General features: G+C 42.1%; 1 long non-coding RNA gene across 1 annotated transcript; it reads right to left on the minus strand.

The window, feature by feature from the left end:
* Positions 1-974: 974 nt before the first annotated feature.
* On the minus strand, positions 975-26298 carry LOC109281040 (uncharacterized). Its single transcript, XR_002087562.2, has 4 exons — positions 26209-26298; positions 13865-13944; positions 12523-12632; positions 975-4234 (listed from the first exon to the last, which is right to left on the minus strand). It is a non-coding gene; the product is annotated as an uncharacterized LOC109281040 (long non-coding RNA).
* Between the last annotated feature and the right edge of the window lie 279 nt (positions 26299-26577).

Raw genomic sequence — 26577 nt, forward strand, 5'->3', positions numbered from 1 at the left:
ACATCAGTTAGGGTATTATTAAAAAAAATTCCTACAAAACCAAGAAAAAGATTTTTACTGAATCCAATGCATTTTAGATCAGGCCCTCTATATCAGTATCTACTACAAATAAGAGTACAGTGGAAAAAGCACAAAAATAAGATAGTAAAGATATATTATGATAATGGCTAGTCATTATACATTCCACATAGGTATAGTCCATTTCATCCTGATGGATCTTGAAGAACTTGGCAGACTCAAACTGATAACCATTCCATACATACCAAGCAATTTGCATGTGAATGATAGTTTATGGGGTTATCATTCACTATTTAGGTCTTTGGAGGCTTTCCACTGAATTCAGTGGCTACTAGAGGTGTGTGAAGCAGGCGCTATTCGATTTGCATTCGACCCAAATCAAGGACAGTGATTCGATTAGTTGATTCAGATCACTGTCCCTGATTTGATTCAGGCAAATCTGAATCTGAAGATTTGATGCTGATTCAGAGAATCAGCGATTCGGACAAAGACACAACTTTAAAAGTTTTTTCTACATACCTTGAGGTAGCAGACACGGCTCGTGATCACTGTGATGCTGGGGCGCATGAAGCATCCTGCAGGAGTTGGGGTGGGGGGGCCCTCCACATACTCAGTGGTGAACCCAGAAGTGGGCCAGAAGTACTTCTGGTCCACTTCCAGATCTGCCGGGGAGCATGCTGGGGGCACCCCTTGTGCCCCCCCGATCAGCAATTGGCCACAGAGGGATCCCGGGTGCCCCCCTAGACCCAGGAGGCACCAGTTGTCAAACCAGGAGGGTGCAGGGGTCCCCCCGTGTGCTCCCCAGCAGACCCAGAAGTGGACCAGAAGTGCTTCTGGTCCACTTCCGGGTCTGCTGCCAAGCATGCTGGGGAGCCCCCCACACTCCTGTGGGATGTTCCATGTGCCCCAGCATTGCAGCATTCACGAGCCCCTGCTACCTAGAGGTGTGTAGAAAAAACATTTAAAGCTGTCTTTATGTCCAAATTGGAGGGTCCCAATTCGATTTGGAGAGCTTAAAGGTTCCTCTAATTTGATTCGGATTCAAAGATTCAGCCACCAAATTGGGTCAAATCTCCACCGAATCGAATCAGGGACCAAAGCTTTGCACAGCCAATTTGGCTACCATATCAATCCCTAAAACAAAAAATTAAAAATCTACTGTGCCCAGATGAAACAATAATAGGGATTCAGGTGGGCAAAATGTCATTATCCAACCTGGAAATGGGCTAAAACACTAGGATTAACTTTCCTTTTGGAAAGGTATTATGGGATTTTGAACAACTGCAGATACTCAGAAATTTGGTTTCATGTCTTTCAGAAGATAGAACATAAAAAAGAACAATACTTCTAAATACAATGTTGAGACATTTATTTGCTTTTAGCAAAAGGATAGCATGCCACCCAACCACTTACCTAAGAAAAAATTTATAAATAAATAAACAGTTTTTTGTGCCTATGGGTACAAATTTTTGCTCTCAGTTTTTCCACTGCTTGTGAAAGAGAAAGAGATTTTAACATGGGAATGCCAACATTTTACTGATGAAAGACAAGAAAAAATTTCACCTGCTAGGTGTTCATGCAAATGCAAGCTATAATGGTTTCACCTCAGGTTCCAGTATTTGCTCAAAGCTCTGAGGAATAGCTATTATAGGTATAAATGTATGTGTATAGTTTTAATTATTATTATTCTTATATTTATTAATGCAAATGAGTAGTCTTACTGAAGCTCTGAAAAAAACCCATCATCAAAAACCTCAAATATTTTTACAGAATGCTAAACATCACAGTATCCAAAAAACCTTTTTTTTAACTATGTAGTGAAACCACTTCATATTTCACTAATGTGCATCCATTTCTGGGCTGGAAGGAGATAGTTTTTTAACAGCAATACTACAACGGTTTATGGCAGGGTGAATACTATAGTCAATTGATACTTCAGGGGGAATTTATGCAGCAGTATTCAATTATATTAAGTGAGTTTTAGGAGGGACATTGTGAATGAAGTAATGAAAAATGGCATGGGATGTTTAATAACCCCAGGTGGTCAGGACCTGTTCCTCCAAAATATTATCTTAAGACTGATTGCTATTAACTTATCCACTAGATTTTGCTCATTTTTCATTTAGCTGTTTAGTCCAAAACTGCTGTTAAGTGCAAGTATTTGAGGTGTAATTGTATATTCCAGTACAGGTGAATGAAGTCACCAACTCTCATCCAGAACTGTAGAACCACAGAATATTTAAGTCAGTACATGCCAAGTGGTACCCTTTGAAGAGTTAAAAGGCCAGCAGCTGTCTAGATCACTCAAGCTACTTCTAAATGGAGTTCAGAGAATCTTATTAATCAAGAAAGAGAAAGGAAGAAAGCAGCAGACAGATTGTGAAAACCACCGTGTCCTCCAAAATATCTGGTTTTATATTCAGTTTATAAACTCTCTCTCAAGATTCATCAAATCCATTTGTCCCTGTTAGCAGTCTTTACACATAAAACATAATTTAATTGAGGATGGGGAAATGTGAGGATGAAGATAAGATAAAATGTTTGGATTTGACTGAAAGGTTATGGAATTTAGTAGAAAGACTGCTTGACTTCCATTGGCTTTGGATCTGACTCTTAGTTACAGATCAGAATAAATTCTCTCAATGTTTATGTCACTATTTTGAAGGAAGTCCTTCAATTATATGCATCTGCAGTCTTGGTGTGAGCCTCAATATTTTTTGCAAATAGGTGCGAGAGAAGCAGAATTCCATACATGGCATCTGGCACATTTTGAAATACTAAAACACTCTCTCATCTTAACCACAAAAACCCACCAAAAAAACCCAACCAAAACAAAGCAGCAAACAAACTCTTATTCCAGGTTTGTTCAAACTGGCTTACTTTCTTTTAATTTCATATTTTCCCTTCCATCTTCTTTGCAGTTCAAAATCCACAGAACTTGTTTTCATTGCTGGATTTAGATCCAAAACCACTTTTCAGTTCACCTTTATTAATGAGAACAAATGGAAGAATAAAGTTTGTGCTTTTTCAATCCAATTGAGCTGAGATCCACTTTTATGGTATCCATTCCTTGGCTTCAAAAAAGAACCAATATTTTTGTAGCTCTGGAAAATTTGCTCCACCTAAAGTTTTGGCTACCACTTGTATTTTCATCTCAGGTTCTGGGCTTCCGATCATGCCTTAAGATTTTGTTAACAAACCCACAAACTCTATATTTTTCTCTCAGAAGGTAAATAGTAACATACTTAATATCTATAGCATGTCAGGTTTGCTCCCAATGCCTTTCTAATTGCTGTCTTCTCCACCACATAATACAGTGCGTGGCAGGGACCACCCTGGAATTAAAATTTTCACTGTATTTCACATTACCTCTTTGTTACGTTTAGTTGTAGGCTTCAATTCCATACGGTAAAATACTCCTAGATACTTAATACCCTGTGGTTTTCAATCTATATTTAAACCTTGTCTTCCCCACTGATTGTACAATATGTTCAGGGACATAAACTCCAACTTACCTCAGCTTATTCTGCATTCAGAAATGCTTGCAAAGCTCTCAACTAGCTTTCACAGATTTTTTTTAATGTTCTAGGGGCTAAAATAAAAAGGCCATTGACATAGCATGATAATTGTTTGAGCAGAGTAAATAATTCATAACAAATAATTTGAGAAACATTTCTTCTCTCTTGCTGAATATCCATGAGTATGATTTTTTAAATTCATTCTACTTTTTCAATTTGTAATTCTATGGTTTGACTGTGAACATTTGTCTTCAAGTGTTAATTTGTTACCCAGTCTATATAGTTTAGCTTTGATTTAGGTTTGATTGGTCAGCTAGCGCACCTGATATTTTTTTGTTCTGACTGGATAACTGCACATGTCTATATGGCTGGTGAAAATATTAATTTATTATTTGTTATGCTTCTGTATGCAATTTTTTAAATGTGCTTGTCTTCCCATGCCAAAGCAATTTGATCATTTGATTGTGAGTGAAATCAAGGGTTGATACAAAGATACTAAAAAGTTTAGGGTTAGAGTTACAGTCAGAAAGTTAGCTTTTTTAGAGCCTTTACCATTCCTGGCTCTAACTAGAAGAAGCTAGGCCATGAACTGTTTGTTTTGTCTTCAAGGCATTATTAAAGATGCACTCCTCATGGGTCATTCCTTGAAGAAGGTTACTGAAAAGTCTTTATGTGGTCTCTCTCCTCTTAGGATAACGCTGCAAGGTATAACGAAATATTTATATAATTCAATAATACTGTTAAACAATACAAACAAAAATTAGTACTCAATAAAATCAGCACTTAATAAAATCCATCTAAACATGGTATATACTGTATATCTTAATTCTTTATTCACAGAACACCTAGTGCTAATGCAAATGAAAAAAAAAAGAAAGCCAGGAGAAGGCCATTAGCCAATTTGTTAATGCACGAAAGTGTCAACAGGTGTGATCAAGTGTAAAGAGGAAAATGTTGCCAATGCATTTGTGCTGTCACAGAAGAAAGACTTCCTGCAGAAGCCTTAAAAGTAAAGTTAAAATCTAAAAGTTGCTGAAACCCTCTATCAGCTGCCACCTAGCAAGTATTCCATGTCTGATTTAAAGCTGGCAATATGCCAGAAACATTTTAAAAACACACTAAAAATGTGTGGGTACTGAAATACCTGTACTTAATCCTGACACATGAACATTTAGATTTTTATATTCCATGAAGATTTCTTCTTTTAGGCAGTCAGCTGAGCCCATTGCCACCCTCTCTCTACCCCCTCCAAATGTTCACTTGTGGAGCTCAGCAAGACACAACACCAGCAGATGTCTGTCTATCTAAGATATTTCTATGGTGTCGATTGCCATGACAGCAAAGGGATGCATGATTTGGGAATGTTTTTAAAAACAAAATAAAAACCTATTTGTTTGTGAAGCCATACATGTATAACTTAGTAGGGAGGAACAAACAACATGGAGAATGGAAAAAAGAAAGAAAAACATAATTTAAAACTGGTCTTTCACAGCGAAGGTCTGCAATAAAAAAGTGCTATTTTTATATGAGAATGCTTAATCCAATTAGTTTCTAATTGATGTAACACAGAAAACCTAAAAATAATCATCATTTCATTTTTGTTCCCCAACATTTTTATTGCTTGTGAAAGTTAGGGATTAATAGCACTGCTCAGGGGAAAGCACAGTGTAGGTTGGCACCATGAAGATTTTTCCACAGAGCAATGCTGTTTCACTATACCTCAAGTCATGATCTGCAAAATCCCTTCCATGCTAGTCCACACAGAAATTAGAAATGGAAAAGGTCTATCAGGTCTCTTAATCCATACCCTAGGGAGCAGTGTAAATTAGGTCCTTAAAGACATAACGCAGTATATTTTCTAGTGTATTGTCCACTATACTTTAAGCACTTCTTATGAGGAAACTTTTCCCTTTGTCCTTACAAATTGGTCCACTACTTGGGCCTCTCCTTAAAAAAGTTTCTTCATACTAAGTCTATTAAAAACACACTCATTTACTTCTAGTTATAAATTGTTTTACTAGCCCTGGGCAATGATGGCCAGTTGTGGTGTACTGTTCTAAATTAAGCGGTAGTTTTATGGTCTAAGTCATTCAGCCGATTTGTATTACGATCCTTTCCAAATTCAAAATAAATTCTCCAAAGGAAAAAAGCTATGCAGTCATTTAATGTACTTATGTGACAGAGAAGCCAGAATTATTTTTTTTTGGAGAAAGGAATATGCAGCATTATAGCAAAGCACAAGAAGCAGCTGTTGTTTATTCACAATGGGTACATGCAAGCATTACATGTAAATCAAACTAACCAGGGTTAGATCAATCAAAATGCCCACTTGTACAGACATTCAGAGGGCTTAAACTGGCCAAAATATGGTGCATCTGATCTAAGTTAGTGTGTCTCAAGAGGTGCACTAACTTCAAGCAAGAAAAGGTTAACCCAATCAACAAAGTGGGTAACCTGATAAAGCAAATATCTGCATGAATTCACAGGACAGCCCTAAAGTTGGGAAAGCTTAAATACTCACCCCAACCCTGGGCCTGTGCTTTCCCTCCCCTGCCCCAACCCTGACCTGACTATTTGTAGCTCCCCAAAGCTGGGCATCCCCTGCCAGATTTGGCACCCCCTTTCATCCCTCTACCCCTCCCCTCGCCCCAAGGTACCTAATTTGGGGTGCCCTTGCCATGCCTGACACTGGTGTATGGCTACACACCGTTTCCAGGTTAGCTTTAACATAAGCTACCTAAACCTAAACTGGATACAGCGAACAATGTACCCAATGTATGTAATTCACAGCAATGCAAAAAGTAGGACTCAGACTTTGCAGTGGTCAAGACCCATGTAATCCCTGGTTGAGGGTTTAAGTGAGATTTGAGTGGTGTGAAAGTCTTCTGCTGACCCTGTGCACAAAGACAAACTTCACTCAGAATCTATAACAAAGACAGGCCTGGCTATATATATAGATATATATAGACCTTAGAAACATACTATATTCTTAGGCTATTATGCAGACCTAAATAAAGGAGCAAATGTGCTTCTATGGAGAGAATACCAGGTGGACCATGTATATGAGTTCTGTGTCCCCCAGAATTTCCTTGCTGTTCCAACTTATAGTACCAGTGGGTCTGTCTATACAAGACACTTTAGTGAGCAGTAGACTAATCTACTGCACAGTAAAGTGTCACTAGGTAACCATGCACAGGAGCTACTCCACCATAGATTAGCTTACTGTGTGGTTTTCTACTACCTATAAATACAGGTGGTAGATTTACCATGCAGTAGCTACTGCGCAGTAGCACATGGTTAGGTACCTGACTGCGAGCACTTTGCTCCTGGTCAGCCCGGGCAGCAGAGGGCAAGAGAGCAATCCCCTCCCCCGAGACCTTCCTGCTGCTGGAGTGGGCTCCAATCATGAAGCATGGGCCAGGACAATGTCTCCCTGCCCTGGCAATAGGCAGCTGCTGGGGGCAGGGATCAATATCCCAGCCCCTGCTCTGATTGCAGAGCCAGGGCTGGGATCTGCCAGCTGCTGGGGCAGGGGGATATTGTCCAAGCTGGATGCCACTATTGGAGCCTGACCCAGCAGCAGGCAGCTGCTGGAGGAGGGAGCAATGTCTCAGCCCCTGCTCCAATCATGGAGCTGGGGCCTGCTTGCATGAAGAGAGTTCCCCGCCGAGCCTGGAACTGGCTGGGACCTGCACCAGAAAAGGACAGTTCCCGGCCAGCCCCAGGCTGAACAGGGAAGTCTGCCTGTACAGCTCAGAGCTGGCTGGGACCTGCCTTGGAATGGGACATTTCCCAGCCAGCCACAGGCTGCGTGCAGAAGCCCCACTAGGCACAGGGCTCGTCCCCATGTGCAAGGGGTTGAGAGAGCTCTGCAGCAGCTGCTGTTTCTTGGGCCCATGCACATCAGGACCCCTCCCAAAGTGTACAGGGCCCTGAGACAGCTGCCGCTGCACCCAGCAGAGCTCTCCTGGCCCCAGGCACGTGGGGACTGGCCCTGTGCTCCCTGCTAACTCTTGTGCTAGTATCCAGGAGAAACCTGGCGCTCCCCCTGGTTGATGCAGGGGAGGCAGAGCAGGATGAAAGCAAATCTGCTCCCAAGAGGGAGCATGTATAGACATGTTCCCCAGCAGGCTTACTCTGTAGTATTTTTAATAATAATAGCACAGTAATTAATAGCACATGTAGATGCACCCAGTTAATTTTTTTCTGAGTTGATTTGCACACAGTGTCACAATCTTACCTCATAGTATGAGATCCAATAAAATGTGAGAATATGTATGTGAGGGTATAATAATCTGGCCCTGAATTTTGGCTCCTAAACAGGAATGAGCAGCAGCATCTACAGCATCTATACTGAACAAGCTCATCCATTTCTATGAGGTAGACAAATGTTAATGGAAAACATTAGTGTAAAAAATATATATATCAGTCTAATTAATGACCATGTAACAGAACACACCATTTCAAAAAAAAAAAAAAATTGAGCTGTGAAGAGAAAAGCAATTGTTCTTTGCAGGGAATTCTAAAATTTGATTGTGTTTTAATTTGAAACAAAATCCCAAATTGTTGAAATTTTCCTTAAAACAAAAAAACTTTCATATTGCAAAACCGAGCCATTTCATTTCTAATTAAATTCTACCTGGTGGGCTGCAGGGAAGGCAGAAAGCTCTGACTCCCAAGCTCCCTGGCTTCTAGTTCCTTTTAGCCCATCTGCTGGTGTGGAGGGCAGATGGAAGCCTGTGAGTCTGAAGAGTACAAAGCAAGATGGAAGCCTCCAAACTTTGGACTTAGCATTCTTTATTATAGAACCAGGCATCTTTGCTTGTCCATGTAAAACACAAAACTTACGAAGAGATGCAGACCTTCATTAGCTTTAATAATGTCAGAGAAAAAAATGAAGTGTAGATTAGATGCATTTTAAATAAATCACTTCACTCTGGAGAAAAGGAAGATGCTGTTTAGAGCATAATCCATTTGGGAGCAGGGACTTTATTCTCTTATTTCTCTCATGAAAGCCTCATCAAACACTTCAAACATTAAGCAGTTCAAATAATAAAAATAATGCTCATGATTTGTAGGTGTGTCGGTTCCAGTAACATGTTAGTCATGTCACAAAAAGTAAAAACTGGATTGTGTGTCACAGTCCAGTGAGTTATATCATTTACAATATGAAGTCTAATTCTTTATTAGAATAGCTTTTTTTTTTACTAACATACTATCGCACCATAAAAGACCTGTGTCAGCACATCATAGGGTTTGCCCTTTCTTCTTAGTATTTATTTTCAACAAGTAAGGGCACATTAGAGGAACCAGTTTGACCCCACATTTAGTTGCCATGCAGATATCACTCACCACTTCAGTGAAAATATATGGTATAACTGAATGTTTTGTGCTAGAGAACAGATAAGTGACATGGATTGAAATTATGGTAAATTTAAATTGATGGCTTAATTAGTATTATCTCTTTTTGTATTCATTGTAAGAAATATTATCCAGGAGGAACTCATTTTGCATTAATGTTGATATAAAGTGTAATTCTGTAGGATTTCCTTTGTAATGTGGCATTAATTAATGCATCATTATTTTAAAGCGTTAATTAAATTGTTACAGAAAAGGACATCTGCACCAGCTCAGAAAAAACACAGTGAATGAACGATTAGGCTTGCAAAGGTCTGTGACACAGTAGATGGGTTCCCAGATCACTGGCAAAGGCATAAAGAAGTGGGTAATAGTTATGATGACCTTCATTTCTGACAAGCCACTGTGTGACATCAGCCATTTCTTCACTGGTGATGGAGACTGACTTCATTACTGGAGTCACAAAGCTACATAACAGGTCACTGAAAATATAAAATGGCCAATAATTATTCCTGTGTGTAAACACTGTCTGGGATACCATTAATTGGTCATAAGGAGCTCAAGGGTTGAAATTAGGGATAAATATATATTAACAGGTGCTGTGACTATTGCACAATAGTCAAGTAAGGATGCAGCTGTGTCATGGCAATCATTCAGAATACTAAGGTATTATCAGAAATAAATTTAGACAATTTAATTTTTTTCTTCCAGGTGTCTATTCCATTGACCTACTGATTATGGAGTGAAACCATGTCTTCATTGATATAGATTCATAGATGCTAGTGTCGGAAGGGACCTCAACAGGTCACTGAGTCCGACCCCCTGCCTAAGCAGGAAAGAGTGCTGTGGTCAGATGACCCCAGCCAGATCCCTATCCAGCCTTCTCTTAAAGACCCCCAAGGTAGGGGAGAGCACCACCTCCCTTGAAAGCCCATTCCAAATTTTGGCCACTCTTACCTTGAAGTATTTCCTGATATCTAGCCTAGATCTGCTCTCTGTCAGTTTGTGACCATTGTTCCTTGTTACCCCAAGAGGTGCCCTGGTGAACAGATCATCTCCAACCCGTTGCTGCATCCCCCTAATGAATTTGTAGGTGGCCACATCACCTCTCAGCTTTCTCTTGCAGAGACTGAAGAGGTCCAGGTCCCTCAGTCTCTCCTCAGAGGGCTTGTCCTGTAAAGCCCCTAACCATACGAGTGGCCCTCCTATGGACCCCCTTGTGTCTATCAACATCCTTTTTGAAGTATGGTGCCCAAAACTGGACACAATACGCCAACTGTGGTCTGACCAATGTCGCATGGGCAGGAAGTATCACCTCCTTGGTTCTATTTGTCATGCATCTGCTGATGCATGATAAAGTGTGGTTAGCTTTGCTGATGATTTCGTCACACTGATGACTCATGTTTATCTTGGATCCACTATGACTCTGAGATCCCTTTCCGCTTCTCTGCTGCTGACAGGGTCACTTCCCAGCCAGTAGGTGTGGTGGATATTTTTGCACTCTAGGTGCAGCACTCTGCAATTGTCCTTGTTGTACTGCATCCTATTGTGTACTGTCCAGGTCTGCCTGCAATCGTTCCCTACCCTCCGGAGTGTGCACTTCACCCCACAATTTAGTATCATCTGCAAACTTGGACAGAGTACACTTCACACCCACATCCAAGTCACTGATGAAGATATTGAAGAGTACAGGTCCAAGGACCGAACCCTGCAGGACCCCACTACACACACATCCTTGCAGGTCGATAACGACCCATCTACCACCACTCTCTGGGTGTGACTGCTAAGCCAATTTGCCACCCATTGGACCATGTAAACATCTGTCACAGCCTGTTAATTTATTTATGAGAATAGGATGAAATACCATATCAATGGCCTTGCTAAAGTCCAAGCAAATGACATCTACCTCTACTCCTGCATCTAAGCATTTTGTGACCCTGTCATAAAACAAAATCATATTGGTCAGGCATGATCTACCTGCTATGAATCCATGCTGGTTTCCCTGCTGCATTATTTTGCCTGCTGGATTCCCACAAATATGAACATAATCTTTTCAAAGACCTTTCCAAGGATGAAGGTGAGACTGACTGGTCTATAATTAGTCAGATCCTCCTTCCTCCCCTTCTTGAAAAAAAGGGACCACAATGGCCCTTTTTCAGTCCTCTGGGACCTGACCCAAGCGCCACAAGTGCTCAAACAGCCGTGCCAGTGGTTCTGCACCAGCCAGTTCCTTCAGTACTCTTGGATGCAGCTCATCCAGGCCTGCTGACTTGAACACATCCAGTCCATCCAAGTGACTCTGCACCAAGTCAGCGTCAACAGTAGGTGGGCTGGTGTCCCTCTGAGGCCCATCTAAGAACCCATTAGGAGACTTATCTTGCTCCCTGTTCAAGAATACTTAAAGCAAAAAACTCAATGAATAGCTCAGCCTTGTCCCCCCTGTCTATCACTAGTTGTTCCTCCTTGTTCAGTAGGGGTCTTATGCTACCCTGCACCTTCCTTTTATTCCCTACATACCTAAAAAAGACTTCTTGTTGTCTTTAATTTGTGTTGCCAGCCTCAGCTCTGTAGTTGCTTTGGCTTTTCTAACTGCCTCCCTGCAAGTGCTGGCCAAGCAGATATACTCCTTCTTGGTATCTTCCCCCTGCTTCCACCGCCTATATGCCTTCCTTTACGTCCTTAGGCTCCCCTGGATTTCCCTGTTTAGCCAAGGAAGTTTTTTGGCTCCTTTCCGCTTTTCCCTTGTACTGGGATAGTCTCCCTCTGTGCCCGAAGGATCACTTCCTTTAGAAACGACCACCCTTCCTCAACTCCCATCTCACCAATACTCTTATCTTGCAGTGCATCATTGACTAGACTCCTGAGCACACTGAAATTAGCTTTCCTAAAGTCAAGCACTTCTACCCTACTAGTTATCGTACTCACCCTACAACGTATGGTGAATTTGATTGATTGGTGGTCACTCTCCCCAAGGTGACCACAAATCTTCAGCTCCCCTACCAGGTCCTCCCCTGTAGCCAACACCAAGTCCAGTAAGGCATTCCCCATATTGGGACCGTATACCTCCTGTGATAGGTGAAGGCCCTGCACACGGGTTAAGAACCTACATGAACGGTTGGATTTGGCTGACTGCTCCTCCCAGCAGATGCCAGGGTAGTTTAGGTCCCCCATGACAACCACATCCCTAGACTGTATGGCCTCTGAGAGCTGCTTCAAGAATTCCAAGTCTAGCTTTTCCTCCTGGTGTGGTGGTCTGTAGCAGACCCCCACCACCAAGGCCCATGACCTCCATGTATTCTAACCCACAATGCCTCAACTTTCTCCTCCTCTGACCCCATTTTGATTAGGGTAGATGTATAATGCTCCTTTACATAGAGAGCAACCCCTCCCTCTTTCCTCCGTACTCTGTCCCTTCTGTACAACCTGTAGCCCTCAATGTGTCATGGGTAGGTTCCCACCAGGTTTCCATTAGCCCCACTAAATCGAAGTTATTATCTGCAAGCAGAAGTGAGAGTTCTTTCTGCTTGTTCCCCATGCTTCTAGCATTAGCATAGAGGCACTTGAGCCCTCCGAATGGTGCCTTTGGTGCCCCCCTGTTCTGATGCCCAAAGGGCCCCTTGGTACTTACCTGGGGTGTACTTCTGCAGGTCTCGCAGTTTGTCGGTTCTAGACTCTCTCTATCTTCTGCCTTCCTGTTCCCTGTCATAGTTTAAAGCCCAATGTAGGAGGCCAGTCAACCTGTAAGAAAAGAGGCTATTACCTTTTGTGGAGAGATAAAGCCCATTGCATCCCAGAAGGTCCCTTGCATGGAAGTGCAGATCGTGGTCTGGCAAAACTGACTGGGAAAACTCCAGAACTTCAGACTTCAATTGCTATTGTCACTTTTTGGCAAGCACTGGTTCCACAACACCCCCCTCCCAAGACATATGTACAATCCTTCCCCAAAGAATCTGGAGCCAAAACCAATCCCCAGAAGTTAATAAGAGTTAACCTCTAAGGCCCCTGTGAGATGTTCAAGTAAAGGCATGATGGGATCTGAGCCATGATACACACAATCACACTTTCTGCCATACCACATGTGCATGCCAAGAGTCGTAATTGTGAGATCGTGCATCAGATCCCATCATGCCTTATTGCCTGCACTGGCAAATCTCAAGCTCCTGAGGCTGGGAGCACTCTTAGGTAACAGTGTAATGTATAGCATGGGCCTGAGAGAGTTGCAGCAGCTAGGTACAATCTAAGGGAGTCTTTACAGGCGCTCTAGGGGTGCAGGGGAGGGTGCTTTAATTAGAGCGGCTCAATAAGCTTTAGTTAAAGTGCTCATGCTGCCTTTTGAAGTGCAAGGACGCTGAACACATGAGATGTGGAGGTTGCTGGAGTGTGCTAATTAGCATGCTCCAACACACTCGATTAATCAAGCATGCTCTGACACACTGTAATTACAGCGCATCACAGAAGCATCCCTGCATATCTACAGACACCCTAAGGCTTTGAGCCTGCAAGGTTTATTTCAGAATGGGACTTTGGCATCCTTGGGCAAGTCTACACTAGATGTTTAATGCGTACTGGACTAATTCTACTGTACATTAGCACAGCTGGCAAAAGCCATGCTAATGTGCTAATTTACAGTAGCTTTCATCTTATGCACATTAAGTGTCACACAAAAAGCGTTTATCTGCACTAATGCACAATGGTAATTATGAGGCAGCAATCAATGTGTAGACATGCCCCTTATGTAATTCCACTGAATGTAATGGTTTTACAGGCAAGAATCCATCTTCTTTCCAGGTCTCTTTGAGGAACTGGGATCTAAATGAGATGTATGCTGCAAGAAAGCCTTACTACAAAGAACTGAAGGAAATCCTATGTGATATGATCACATCTGATCACATATGATGCTACTGCAAGAATAGAGAGATCTACAGTTGTATAGGATACTCACATGATACAGCTTCTAGGAGACTACTAACCTTGTTCTACTCCAACTAAACATTCTTCTCCATTCAGACAATTAACATGTTTTATTATAGTTGGGCTTGTATTGAAGAATCTTTAAAATGGAAAAATAAACTGAAGATTCTTACAAAGAAGTGGTTTAGGTACAGAACATTAAAAGAAAACATCAAAGAAACGTCCGCTCAAGCCAGGACACAAATTTTAAATGAGAACAAAAGGCTCTTGCATTTTGAAGTATTAATTTTTCCTCTTCTCTTAATATGATGGTAAGGAAGTACCTTTCAGTAACAAACATGCATCTACTAGCATACTACAAATTTCTCAAGTCCAAAACAAGGTTTTTCCCCCCAGTTCAACATGGGGGAAATAGCCCCTCATAGATTCAAATACAAGGCAGGGGTTGCAGGGAGGGAAGGGGAGGAGGCTACTATGGCTTCAGCTCTGGCCCAAAGCCTAGAGCTTGTATTGAAACCAAAGCCATGCATAACAGGAAGTACTAGGGGGAAGGAAGAGGGGGAAGAGGCTTCAGGGATGGAGGGGACAGACGCTGTGGAGAGCAGGTGGGGGAGCACAGGGTGCAGGGGGGCAGGCGGAGGCTGCAGGAAGGGTAGAGGCTGCAGGGAGTGGGTGGTGAGGCAGAGGCTACAGGGGAAAGGTGGCAGGGTGCACAGAAGGCAGGAGCGCAGGCACCACTGTGGGGAGGGCAGACTGCAGGGGGACAAGTGCTGGGGGCACCTGACCCCCAGTTGCTGCTTTCTCCACTGCAGAAGTAGGGGGTACGGATTTAAGACGACCCTCCAATAATTAGATTCTGTGCATCTGAAAATTATAACGTGTACATTTTACATATATAGAATCTAATTATGGGGGGTCATCTTAAATTCAAAGTTGTCTGGGTAAATATGGTAATTCTTGAGACATTCTCAAGTCTTATAGAAAAAAATGTCTCTAATGTAATGGCAAGAATGAGGCCAAATTATAATATATTCTGTAGTATATAAAATAATTCTTCTAGCCGAATCCATCACATAAATTTTACTTCTTGATGAGATTTATTGTGATAAATCAATGCTTTTAATATATTCCATAAACTTTCTGCTAACTTATTTAAAACAGCAATAAATTTGAGAAACAAATTTGTAACTTACAAAGTTTTACAATCTACTTTTTATGACATATTTTGGGTGCATCAGTAGTAACTCAACACCAGTTAAAAACACTGAACTACAATTTCCAATCTAGACATTGAACAAAATTTTGTAAGCAATGTAAACAGTTCCAAAAACTGGAAATTTGATTATGCTTACACAAAAAGACATATTTGCTCTAAATTCACGCTATAATCATATTTATACCATTTATAATATTACTGTACTCTGTGCCATATTTATAGCAAAAGTTATGCCAAAACAAAGATGGAACAACATGCAGAAATTACACCTGAACTGCCTGACATTTTACACATATCAACAAAGTTATAATAAATATTAGTTGTCATCATTCTTTGCAGTGTTCTTGCATCTTTTGCTTGAAGACTTCAAAACAATTTACAATACATAAGCAAATATGATGATAGCTTGTAGAATCAGTGTGAAGACTAAGGACTCTTAACTCTGGTTGCAGCCTAGCGGCCATGACAAAAAAATAAAAGCAAGTCCTGTCAAGTGTTAAATGCTTACTAGAGTACATATTACCCTGTCAATTGTATACAGTAAGTAGAGAAAACAAGGCACAAGAGTTTTAACACTCATTTTGGATGAGGTCATTTCAGAGACATTGGCTGTCCCCTGAGAACTTGTGGAGATTGGGTGAAGTCCTGGATGATTGCAAAAGGACAAGTATAGTGCCCATCTTTCTGGAAGGCAAGATGACCAAGGAATTACATACCAGGCAGTCTGACCTCAATACCTGGAAAAATTATGGAGCAGGTCCCCAAGGAATCTATTATGAAGTACTTGAAGGAGAAGGAGGTGATCAGGGACAGCCAGCATTGATTCACTGAGAACAAGTCATACCTGACCAACCTGATTTCCTTCTATGACAAGGTGACAGGCTCTGTGGACAGGGAGACGAGCAGTGAATGTGATACATCTTGACTTTAGCAAGCCTTTTGACACTGTCTCCCACAATATTCTTCATTAGGAGCTAAGGAAATATAGACAAGATGAAAGTACTGTAATGTGGAGAGCAGGGCTGTGTGAGGCTTCGGACAGTGCTTTGGATCCAGAGAAGCTTCGGATGCTTCAGCATCCAAAGCAGCATATCCGGATTGAAGCACTGGCTTTGTTAGGCTTTCCGAAGCAGTTCGGAGCTTCCAAACTGCTTCGGAAAAACTTTGGAGCCGCCTCGAAGATCCAGCCATAGGGTATAATGGGGAATCCATGAAATATCTATAATTTTGCTGTTTTTTGTCTGATTTGGATAAAACTTGCAGGGCTGGTAGCCTCTGCTGAGAGCATGAAGTCCACCATGTTTCAAGATGATCAGTGCAGAGGTTCAGGGGGAACTGCACCCCAAATTCTTGAAAGCAAAACTCATGTCACGTCTACATGTTACACCACAGGGTGGTGAAAACTGCAGGGGTGGTGGCCCCTGGTGAGGCCACAAAGCCTGCCAAGTTTCAAGAAGATCAGTGCAGGGTTTGGGGGGAACTGCACTTCAAGGTGCTGACAGGCAAAACTCGTGACATAGATGACGCTATGTGTGTTAAGGCATGGCAGGCTGAAAACTGCAGGAGTTGTGGCCCCTGCTGAGGCCACAAAGCCTGCCAGCTGTCAAGGAGATAGGTGCAGGGGAAGTCTGGCCTCTGGGGCCCTGCACCTCTGGCTGCTGACAGGCAAAACTCGTGACATGGGTGACAGTGTGTGTTAAGGCACAGCAGGGTGAAAGCTGCAGGCCTGCTAGCCCCTGCTGTGGCCAGCTGTCAAGGAGATAGGTGCAGGGGGGTTCTGGGGCCCTGCCCCCCTAGCTGCTGACAGACAAAACTTGTGACATGGGTGGGTGCTTGTGCAATTGACTGTGTCTGTCTTGGGGCAGTTGATTGTCTGTATCAATTATTTTCTCTCCTTAGTCTGTGGTTTTGCAGGTGTTAATCCATGCTCGTTAACTCGTTATGTAATAGCTAGGTACTGTGTATTGAGCTGGTCCCTGAGTGAATCATGATTAACTGGTAACTCGTAACACAGTAGCTTAGCAGCCAGGCCTGCAGTAGTTTCTCCCCCCACCCTGCGAAGACAGACACAGTTGCACAGGCACCCATGTCACAAGTTTTGCTTGTCCGCAGCTTGAGGTGCAGTTTCCCCCAAACCCCTGCACTTATCTCCTTGAAACTTGACAGGCTTTATAGCCTCAGCAGGGGCCACCATCCCTGCAGTTTTCAGTCCGCTGCACCTTAACACACAGAGGGTCATCTATGTCACAAATTTTGTATGTCAGCAGCTTGAGGTGCAGTTCCCCCCAAACCCCTGCACCTATCTTCTTGAAACTTGGCAGGCTTTGTGGCCTCACCAGAGGCCACCACTCCTACAGTTTTCACTCCCCTGTAGTGAAACACATAGAAGTGACATGAGTTTTGCTTTCAAGAATTTGGGGTGCAGTTCCTCCCGAACCCCTGCACTAATCTTCTTGAAACTTAGCAAGCTTCATGGTCTTAGCAGAGGCTAATATCCCTGCATGTTTCATCTAAATCAGACAAAAAACAACGAAGTTATAGATATTTCATTGATTCCCCATTATACCCTATGGCCGGATCTCCAAGGTGGCTCCAAACCTTCGGAGCTGTTTCGGCCGGATCAAAGTGGGAACCTGGTCTGGAGCTCTGGATTGGATCACTGGCATCCAAAGCAGCCAGATCCAAAGCCAGATTGAATAGCTGCCTACTCGCACAGGCTTAGTGGATAGGTAGCTGCTCAACAAGTCATCATCCATGGCTCAATGTCTAGTTGTTAGGAGGTGTAAAGTGAGGTTCCTCAGGGGTCTATCCAGTATTGTTCAATATCTCCATTAATGATTGGGATAATCAGATCAAATGCACACTTAGCGCATGTGAGGACCAAGTTGGGTGCAGCTGCAGAGACTCGGAAGGGTAGGGCTAAGATTTAGAATGACCTGGATAGACTGGAAAAATGGTCCACAATCATTCAGATGAAATTCAACAAGGACAAGTGCAAAGCCCTGTACTTGGGACAAAATAATATGGATTGGGGAATAGCTGGCTAGGCTGTAGCGCTGGATAAAAGGACCTGGAGGTTTCAGTGAACCATAAGTTGATATCAGCTAACAGTATCCTCTTGTTGCCAAAAAAACCAACAGCATAATGGGTTGTATTAACAGGAGTGTCACTTGCAAATCAAGGTAAGTGATTCTTCTACTCTACTCAGCGCTGGTGAGGCCTCATCTGGAGCACTGTGTCCTTCAAGAAGGATGTGGACAGATTGGAAAGAGTCCAGTGGAGAGCAACAAAAATGATTAGAGGCCTGGAAAGCAAGATGTATGAGGAAAGGTTGAATGACCAAAGGTTATTTAATCTAGAGAAGAAAAGACTGGGGGTAAAGGGGGAGATTTGATAAGAATCTTCAAATACCTGAAGGCTGATTGTAGAGAGAATAGAGATGGGCTTTTCTCTGGGGCTGTAGGGAACAGGACTAGGAGCAATGGCCTCAAACTGCAGCAGAGGAAATTTAGGTTGGTGATTAGGATGAACTTTCTGACTATGAAGGTCCACTATTGGAACAAGCTACATAAGGAAGTTGTAGAATCTCTATCCCTGGACATTTTTAAAAGCAGGTTGAGCAGACACTTGGCTAGGATGGTTTAATTAGGGATGAACCTGCCTTGATAAGGCAGCTGGACTAGGTAACCTTGTGAACTCCCTTCCAGCCAAACTTCCTTATGATTCTATGTTTTCTAGAACAAAGATTTTTGGAGTTCTTCAGATACCAGGTGCCCAGCTGAGGACATCTTGGTTTCCTTTATAATGATAATATACATTTAAAGCTTCTATTGGACTCAATTTGCATGACATGTGCTTACTGATGAAAAATAAGCCAAGTGTCCTTTCTTCAACAGTTGCAAATAACAGGAAAAGATATTACATATACACCGATGCACATTAATAATAAATCTCTCTCTCTTTCTCCCCCCAGCAGTATTGATATCTTGTAGTTATGTTATATAGAGACTGAGAAGTAAGAGAAGCATATAGAGGACAAATACAAAAGAATCAATCACATTTGTGAATTAGAATACATTGTTAGTAAATTTATTAAACAAAAATGGATATATTCTATTTCACTTCACGCTCCTAAATGGCACAGATGCAGCTGCATAACTGCAGTTTTGGGCACTTACGTTTTAACCTCTAGCAAAACAGAACCTACCTGCTGGAAGCAAAAATGTGATGGAGGAGGACAGGCCTAGTATGTTTTAGCCTGATAGTCTAGTAATTAGAACCCTTGCCCAGGGAGTTAAAGGCTAGCTTCTAGGCCTCCTTCACTCAAAAGGGGTTTGAAACCTGCATCCCTTGTTAGTCAAAGTGCTCTAACCACTAGGCTGCAGATGATCCAGACATATTTCCAGGCCTCTTCTGGAAGCTGACACACCACACACCTTGCATTTAACGTTCATTGAACAACAGAGATAAATAGCACTGGGAAAAATTCTGCCCCATATGGAACAAGGACTCAACCTAGGATTCAGGGCTCCCTCCCATTCAGGGCCACATACCCTTAGGTTAAATTTTTTTCTCTTGGCCACGTGCATCTCCTTCTCTTTGCTGCCCAATAGCGCAAATTCAAAATGAAGGCTGGGAAAAGGTCAGGATAACACCTGGGTGAATGCCCTAACCCCTAGGTTATTTTGCTAAAACATGGAGTCTTTTTCCTTCTCCTTTCCTCCATCCCCTCCTCTGATCCTTTTCCCTTGCCCCCAAATATACACACTCATCATACGTTCTATCCCACTAACATTTCTGGACTTATGTAGCCTTATGCACATACCTGGCAATTGTACATTGCCATGTAGTGTAAGTGCCAAAAACTCAAGACGTGAAGTCACATACATATGACTTACATATCAAACTGAAATAGGACTTAGCCTTATGTGCCTGACCGTTAAAAGTTTGCTCCTGTGTTAAAGGCAGTTAACTTGCAGCATCATCACAAAGCTTATCGCCTGAATGTTGTTTGTTTTTACAGGGAAGATTGGAAAAAAAGCATGTTTTATTACATATATAAATTATGGTACTACTCAACTCTCCTGCCAGATGTTAAAGTGGCCCACCAAACCTCTAGAGATGAATAACCTTGATCTACACATATGCAAAAATTAATTAAAAAGTAACATGATATTATATATTATGCTTGTACCCTTTACCAAAATGAATGGATATTTTCATTATTTGCTGAGTACTTATATATAATAACAAAGTAAGCATTGATCAATCAATGTAATGATCTATCCAACCTAGAAATAATAATAATAAAAGATATTCAGAATTTCTAATAAAACTACAATCCCAACAGAATTTGAACTCATTACTTTTGAAATATAAGGCAGACAGTTTCCTCCACTAACATACATTTGAACTTACAGTCGGTAAATTATCGAAGGGGCCTTTGTTGCTTACACACTGCAATAGAAATATATTAGGTACCATATGGAAAAAAAAATGTTCCAGAGTTCAAAGTCCTCAGGGAGACAGCAGAGTCTAGATCTTGGTATGAACTGGGGAGCATACCCCATTTGGAATGGATATCCTTTACATTTTATTAATAATACTGTGGCCAAGGTTAAAAATTCAAGCAGTATCAAACTGCCAGCCTGTGATAAAGTCTTGGAATATGAGCCTGCTAAAAGATCAACACCACACTAGGGATTTTGCTAGCACCACTAAGTCAAATATGGGGTGTGATATTTTCATACCTGTAGCTGGCAAACCCCTGACAGCAACACTTTATAAGGCAGACAAGGGCTTAGTTTGATTACTGATGAGGAATATGCCTACAGGCATATTATTTTACATTAACTTAGCCTTTGTCTTTGTCTCAGGTAGATAGACACAGCTTAGCTTGGGTGTCCCCTTCCTCATTCTTCTGGGATCCAATTTACTGTGTACATCTCTTCAGTCTCCATTTCCCCGACTCATGAGAGGCTCAGCTTCTCAACTGCTTACAAGCTCCTGGTGTCAGAATTCCCCCCTTGATCACTGCCTAGCTCTTGCACCCCTCTGAGTAAGGCCACCAGCTCCAGCTTTTGTATCAGTGGGGTTAAACTAAGCCATGACTGAGCCATGAACTTTTTGGTTCTGCAGATCTGAGTACACAAATAATAACTAATCAGTTATCAATTTTCAAAAGGAAAGTCTTTACACACATCTCTACACAGATATAAATAATTGATTACTATGAATGCATTCTATTTACACATCTATAAACTATATCCATAGCTTCTTTTGGAGTAGGCTGTAGCCTAAGAAGGCTCATGCCTCTTAGAATTAGTTTATAGGTAGGGACCTATCTAAGTATCAGTGAGAGAAAGCAATATTCACTGCTTGGTCACAGCCCAAAGAGTTGATTTCTCAGCCATTTTTGCAGCAGCCGTGCCCCTTGGTGCTGATTGGCAGAGAAGCACCAGGGGAAAGAGGTATGAAGGGCTGACCACCATCTTGACTACTGGCTGTCCTTTGTGCGGCCCCAGCCATCAGTGCTGATTGATGGAGAGTCATGAGGGGGCAGCTGCCTTCTTGGCTGCTGCCTTTCATGCTGCCCCACTAGCCGGCACCTTCACGACTGTGAGGCTGGGCTGCAGCAACAGCAAGGACTGCTGCCTCCCACTGGGGAGCCAGCATTTTACTTTAACCAAGAATTTATTTTTTTGGTTGATTTCCTGGGAAATCACAGCCAATGCTATTTTTTGCTGAGATCACTGTTTTTTGTGATCTCTGAAAATTGCAAAACCTCGACTTCAGTAGGTCCCCATCTATAAGGTGCCACTGTGCCCTGCCTTCTGCCTAACTTCAGATTAACATTGATAATTCTCTTATAGAAGGGACTTTTCTGAGTCAACAAAATACAGGTGCTGATGGAGCAAATCTGAGAACAATCATGAAATCTTTCATAAAGACCTCCCTTTCCATTACTAAGCAAAGAGACTTCAGCTGAAGAATTTCTGCCAAGCACAACCACAACAATATTGCATTTTGTGAAGAGAGCGGTTACTTCCCAGATAATCAGGTCCCAAGCCTTTATCTGCTCTGTGGCATGTTTATCCTGCTGCATTGGAAAGCCAAGAATGCGCAGGACACACTACTAAGTCTTGTTTCACTTCCTCTCTCACCCTTTTCAGGTATTGAGAATATCCAGGGGTATAAAACCGCACCTAGTCCCTTTCTTGCAGGGTCCTGGTTCAGCTGAGAAAGATGCAGAAGTCTCTTTTCTCTGTGGCTCTCCCCACTTCTTAGAATTTCATACGTATATATATATCTATATATATATATGTAACCCTTCTGCTGGGCATCGGTCAGCAGCAAAAAGGGCCGGGTTCACATTTTGGGGTACCCCATAAATTATACCAGTGTTTCAAGCCCCCACCCAGAATCTAGGAACACTAAATTTGATGAGGCATCCCATATAAATAACCCCCCCCCTCCCTTGCAAGCAGTATAAACACAAAACTGTGAATTTTTTACAGAAAATAAAAACAAACAAACAGAAAAGAAAACACTAAATATAATTTTAAAACACTATTAACTATAAAACCAAGTCTATAGGTGGCACCCTCTTGGGGAAGCTTCACCTATGCCCAGTCAGTCTGGGACTTGGGGCTCCATAAAGGGTAGTTCTGGGGGTCTGCACCTCTATACCTGCCCTTCAGCAATGGGCTGGAGAGGGGGGCCCACACCAGACAGTCTGATGAGCGGTTCCTTGGGTTTGCTATGCCATGGGGTGCTGTTTGAGAGTGTGGGTCCTTCTGTGTTGCAAGGGGCCCCATTGTTCCTGGAGAAGTGGTAGAGCACTGACCTCCATTTCCACATTGTGGCTTTCATCAGCAAACCTCACCCCAAAATTCCTAGTCCCAATCCCAGCTCTGCTGGGCAGAAAACTGCAAAAGAACTTGAAGGAAAGGTCAGACCTATTTTGGCTTGGGCCTAAACTACAACTAGTGCCCAGCCACGCCGCTTGGTTGGGACATAAACTACAAAAGGGACAGAAGACGGCCTCAGCCTGTCTCACTGGGCCTGAACTGGGCAGCAAAAGCCAGCCAGGCCTATACTGCACTGAGGCCTGAATCACCATCAAGAAGTGCCAAGCTTCACCCTAGCCCAAACCTCCCAGCCAAACATATTGCTGGGGTCCAGCCACACAGCTAGGCTGAAATGCAATAGCTGTGAAACAGCAAAAAGGGCCCAGGCCTATGGCTGCAGCCTGGACATCCAGTCTCAGCTGTACCACAATGCTGATACTACAGTTACAAAACAGAGGGGACCAGGCCCATGGGGCCAGTAGTTGCCAGGACCCCATTCCTGGTCAGTCTGCTCCAGGGATTAATGCCCCCATGGTATTATCCCACTCAAAAAAAAGGGGGAGAAAGAAGGAGGGTTCTCAAGCTCGGGGGCACTCAAACTTTTTCTCCCTGTGCCTGAGGCTTTCCCTTCCAATAGCTTTTGCTTGCCTCTCAAGTGAAGAGGGAGGGGAGACCCCGTCATGGGGAGCAATTTTTCTGGTTCCTAATTCAGTTGTGTAGCTCCTAGCAGCTGTAGGAGAAAGAGAAAAACCTTAATTGAGTTGTTTTTATATACCTGGTGTGACATCACACCAGCCTTGTCCAATTAGGGAGTGCCACACACTAGCCCGTCTCTTACTCAGTCTGCCTGGACAATCTTCTGCATCCTCTGGCAAATGTGGCCAGAGGATTTTACATATGCTGCCCAGATACAGGCCCCAGCTTTCCATGTGCACAGCACATAGCCAAAACAACAGGGGCCATTTTGCCCACATGAAAAACACAGACACAAACCCCCCATGATACACAACAACCAACAGCACACACTTTACCATACACAACTTAAGTATGTGTGCGTGTTATATATATATGAAGTGAGGGTGAGGGGACTTGTGAGTATCAGTATGTATATTACTGGCCTGGCTGTGGGTACAGGAGCTGGCAGAGCTATTGCTGCTGAGCAGCTGCCAGATGTAAGAATTCAAAATGTGGCTTCTATACGAAAGAATGAGATTTTTAGAGAATTTGGTGGGAAGCCTGACAAGCACATTTTGTTGCTGCTAAAAGAATTTATTTCTGCTGAAACCTATAACTCCTGGGTTAATAAAGTGAACTTTGATGGGACTAGAGGGAAATATGGGCTTCCCAGGAAAGTTAGGACAAACTTAGATGCATTTCTAGAACACAGATTTATGGAACTGATTGAAGCTGATAAGATCAAAACCCAAGTTAACACTTTCTTTTGCTCTCCGATCAGATACTAAATCGAGCTCTGCCACAGTCGGCCTGCTACCAATAAAACTAATGATGCCTGTAAACAATAAATTCCCTAAAATCATCCAGCTCAGTTGAGTATCCATTTGTATTATTTGGCTTTGAATTCTGAAGAATTTCATGGGACCTATTACTATAAGGTTAACCAACCATGGCAACAGCCAATGGCTTGCCAATATCAAATACTATATCACCAAGCTCATGCAAAAGAGGTATGCAGAATCTAAGTATCTCTGGACGGTGCTGTATATGAGAGGTCAATACAGTGACAAGAATCTACAATCACAGTGCTGAACCCTGACAAGCTGACTGTGCTTCCAACACTCAAAAATGTGCAAATGTCAATTATTTGTATAGTGCTTTATAATATTTGCAGGCTGAAATGGGTGGATATTTTGGACTTTCTGGACCAGCAGCTTATCGTAAACCCTCAGTATTTCTCATGGACTACCATATATCCTTATCACCAAACTTTTAACCAAAAACGCTATAGAATTGGAGCGCCTGGTTCAAGCTGTGAACCACTTAGCTTAGCCTTATGAATCAGCAGTGCTACACAGACCACCCTTCTATTTTACACAGGTTCTATATTACTGTGTATGATAAGAATGCCGATCAGAAGTACATTAAGCAAGACTAGAATTTGCCATTTGTGTTTTTCCTATACAGGAAAACAAGGCACACAGAAGCTTTAAACAATTAAGCACAGTTTATAGTCATGTTACAACAGGATTCTCTCTTCACAACTAAGCTAAACAATACACGTCTTTCTCCCCTTTGTTCTCCCTAAATTCAAAATTGTGGGAGGTCTAATTCTGCCTTCGCTATTGATTGTTGAAGTGGATTATCTTTTTTCAACTTTGCACCTTTTTATTAGTCCCATTCCTTTATGCAACTGAATTTTTGCTTGTTTATTTTTCTTATAAATTTTTTGGGATTGAATCCTATGCACTACATTATTATTTCACAACCAGGGAGATCATTTGTTTTAACTTGAGCTCTGGTTGGATTTAAAGCCATGAACTATACAGCTAGTTCCTTAGATGTTTGAAAAATGGTGCACGTTACAGTAGACCACTAGCTCCATTAACAAGCAAGAACATAGTTTCACAGGTGAAAAATATTTTAAAATTTAAAAAATATTTTTAAACATCTCCTACTGCTCAGTTACATGCAGCCATACATCTAAAATATTCATTGAAAATCAAACATAGAGTATGTTTTAGTTGCGAGGAATACAACATTCTCAAAAACATAGTTCCAAGTTCTCATTTGACTAATATTGCTGTGCTTTAGATCTAAACATTGCATCCTCAACATACTTGGTTTTTAAGTTTTTTCCCCCCCCCATTTTGTAAGTTATTTTGTTCTCTTAATGTTAGCTACCCAAAGCCTGTGTTGTGAAGAGCACCCTATAAATCAAATTACTACTACTACTACTACTAAAATAATGTCACTATATTTATTCAGGTGTTGTTCTCTAGGTGTTTTGCCAGAAATGTCAACTGTTTTGCAAAACCAGCATAGTGTTTCATATAGATATGGAACTCCTGTTTTCCAGTTTGCCTCAAGCACCTTCTTTTTATGTAAATATGGCCCAAATTTTCCAAAAACTTGGGCCATATTTATGCTACAGTGGCTTCAATGGGCAAAACTCTTTTTGGAACCTTCTCTTTATTCAGTGACTTGATATAAACCATTTGAATTTATGAAAGAAATCACTAATGAATTTCCAGAACAAATAGCCATTACTCCACTAAGGAGCATCATGGGATGTGTCTACACCAAGATTTATGGTTAACCCTGAGAGCCACCTTCAACAATTCTAAGTTAAGGAAGCCACATCGGTCTATCTATATCTCACCTTGCAGCTTCAGAGCAAATCCCTGAAGCAATCCTCTTCTAGGAATTGGTCTTCAGACTCCTCAACTTGTCTTCTGATCTTGGCTGTTAGGTGGAGACTGGAATCAGAAGGGACAGGAAGTAGGATGCCAAAAGATTGGAAATCAAAATGAAAAAAAGGAAGTGAAATTGCTGCTGGTGGACATTCCCTACCTAAAATCTGCAACACCTGGGTATGTTTCAAGCATACTAAAGCCAGAAAAGTGCTAGAAAAGAGGTTCAGCTTGAGATGCTGAAAGTCAGCACAGTTTCTAGGGGTTGGACTGGGCTGCCATTGGGGACTGAGCTTAGGAGTTTTCATCATAGAGGGTCAGCATATATAGGTTTGAGG

The sequence above is a fragment of the Alligator mississippiensis genome, chromosome 5 (genome assembly GCF_030867095.1).
Source record: "Alligator mississippiensis isolate rAllMis1 chromosome 5, rAllMis1, whole genome shotgun sequence".
Lineage (NCBI taxonomy): Eukaryota > Metazoa > Chordata > Crocodylia > Alligatoridae > Alligator > Alligator mississippiensis.